This window comes from Passer domesticus, chromosome 1 (genome assembly GCF_036417665.1).
Source record: "Passer domesticus isolate bPasDom1 chromosome 1, bPasDom1.hap1, whole genome shotgun sequence".
Taxonomy (NCBI): Eukaryota; Metazoa; Chordata; class Aves; order Passeriformes; family Passeridae; genus Passer; species Passer domesticus.
Window position 1 is genome coordinate 157,745,513 of NC_087474.1, and position 2,599 is coordinate 157,748,111.

A 2,599-nucleotide genomic window follows, 5' to 3' on the forward strand; every position below is an offset into this window, starting at 1 on the left:
TTTCCTTTCATGTACACATTTTAACCTTCCTGAAAAACAAAAGGTCAACCAAGACAAACACCAATCCCAGCCCCGTTCCACGAAAACTGCATTTAAGACATAGTAGCACAAAAGACATATTAATTTCAGAACTGTTTTTCTCCCCTTGAGTTGCCTGTAGTGTTTTACAGTCCTGTGAGAGAATTTGTCCAGCAACCAGTGTCTCTTCCCTTTTTGTTCTGTTAACAGGATTTCAGATTTTAGGTCCATTAAATTTCCTGCACAGATTGATCTCAAAGATACACACACACATTCTGTACAGAATCTCAGCCACAAATCCTGCTTTGAAATCCCAGGGCTGTGTTCCCCATCCACAAATCACACCACAAAGGTGTTCCCACGAAAGGGGCAGGGTAACAAAACCCCTGATTTCAGGGGTAACAAAAACAGGGACAGGTGGAGAAAGGAAGTGGTGGGATTTTGGATGTGGACAACATCAGTGAGACAACGAACTGTTCCAAATAGCTGTGTAACATTTAATATTTTCTGGCCCCAAGCCAGTTGCACTCCTGACCTTACCCAGGTTTAAGAGAACCAAGGACGATAAAGGCAGATTAGCTTCGAGGAATGTGGGACTTTTCCAATTAATCCAGGAGGGGGAAAAAATATATCAAACAACCTAATGCCAAAGGAGGGTGAATTTTAAAGGGACACTGCAACACGACCTCACTCTTACACTAATATTTGCATTAAATATTTCAATATGAATTCTCAAATGCTTCTCTTTACAAGTGAAGTTTTGTTTAACGCCTTTACTGCTCTTATCCCATTGAAACTGCCAAAAACTGGGCTCCAGGCTGACGCTGCTCCAGTGCCAGGGCCTGCAGGATACGCTGCTCCCAGAGCACTGGAATAGGACTGACTGCGAGGCAGCTAACACAGAAACAACACTGTTTCAGACAGAAAACAACAAAAAAAGGAACGGGAAAGCAAAGAGTAAAGTCCACCCCTTGTCGCAAAAAAAGCATCATCAGAGCACAGGAGGTCTGAGAAGAGATGTGAGAACTGGACACGTACAGCATATGCTCCACAATTAGTTGCGGGGATTTGAGGAGAACGAGTCTCCGTTACAGCTGCAATTCTCACTGTACTCCAAAATCAGGTTTACAACCGGAAAAAAAAGAAAAGAAATATCAGATTTCTCCAAGAAGCGCAAAGGCTCCTCTGCGTGATCCAACTTCTGTGGCAGCGCCGGGCCGGCAGGAGCCGCGCTGAGGGGACGCCGCTCCCCGCACACGCCGGGGCTGCCCCCGCTCAAGGGACCGGAGCGCTGCCCCGGTTCTCTTTGGGTCACCCGGTCCCAGCGAGCGCAGTACCAGAACAAACCAAAAATAAACCCCCAAAGCCCACACACCTATAAAAAAAAGCCCTAAAGAGAAGAAACCTCAACCAGTTCCCCTGCGCTACCGCTCCGGCTCCAAAAGGCAGCCACGGATTTACGCGCTCGCCTGAGGAGGGGAAGGGGCAAAGGCAGGCGGCCCGGCTCCGGCAGCGAGGGGACACCTCCTCCTCCTCCTCCCTTCCCTTTCCCTTTGTTTACTTTACGGACCGTCCCGCTCCACCTCGCCGCCTCCCGACACATCCGGTGGGACCGGCCGGGGCTGCGGGGCGGGCAGGGCGCAGGGGGCGGCCGGATCCCCCGGGGTGGAGAACGGGGCAGGCGGGGCAGCAGATGACCTCTCTCCGCAGCCTCCTCCTCTGCCATCCCCTTCCCATCCTGCCTGCCCGCGGAGGGAAGCGGCTCTGCCCGGAGAGACCCCCAGCCCACCGCGCCGTGCCTCCTGCGCCCCGGCGTCCGCGGCAGCCCCTCCCCGGGGACACAGGAACGGGCGGCACCAGGGACAATCCTCCCTTCCCTGCGGAGCCGCCGCCGCTCCCCGAGCCGGGGGACATGGAAGGAGACGCCGCTGCCCCCCTACACCCCCTCCCCGTGATGTAAATCGGGGCCGCTTCGCCCGCCCGCCCGCCCCCTCCCCGGGCAGCGCTCGCCGCCGGCACTCACCGCGCTGCGGGCACGGCCGCCTCCAGCGCCGCGGCGAAGAGAAGCCGCGGTGGAGGAGGAGGAGGAGGAGGACGAAGAGGAGGAGAAGGCTCCGGAGGGTCTGCGCGGGCAGTGCCGCCTCCCTCCTCCTCCTCCCCTCCCTCCGTGCCTCTCTCCCCGCCCTCCCGGCGCGCTGCACCATGGGATGCGGCGCTGCCCCCCCCAACATGGCTGTGGGGGGGGCACGGTGCCGCCCCTCAGGGAGCGAGGCGGGGAGGGCGCGTCCCGTCCCCGCCCCGAGGGCTCTCCCTTCCCTGCTTCTCTCCTTCCCCGAGGCAGCGCAGATCCTGACGGGATGTGGCGAATTTACTCGGGGAGAGGCGAAGTTTAACCCCTTGTCCTGGCTCGGTGGCACCGGCTGGCACAGTTGTTCTCTTGCTCCAACACTGGGATATTCCCAGTGGAGCGTCCCTCCCTGGAGCTGTCCCTGTGCTCTGGGATGGCCCTGCTTGAGCACGGGGTCGGACCAGTTGGCTCTGGGCAGAGCCTTGGCTGATAATTCCAAGGTTGTGGGTTCGG

General features: G+C 57.5%; 1 protein-coding gene across 2 annotated transcripts in view; it reads right to left on the reverse strand.

Annotated features, from left to right (window-relative positions):
• The window catches only part of PTK2 (protein tyrosine kinase 2), a 187,792-nt gene extending 185,587 nt beyond the window's left edge, over positions 1-2,205 (reverse strand). For both annotated transcript variants that reach the window (XM_064398565.1, XM_064398550.1), the window contains exon 1: positions 2,042-2,205. The gene's annotated coding sequence lies outside the window, so the exon portion shown is untranslated. The remainder of the gene's footprint in view (positions 1-2,041) is intronic.
• Between the last annotated feature and the right edge of the window lie 394 nt (positions 2,206-2,599).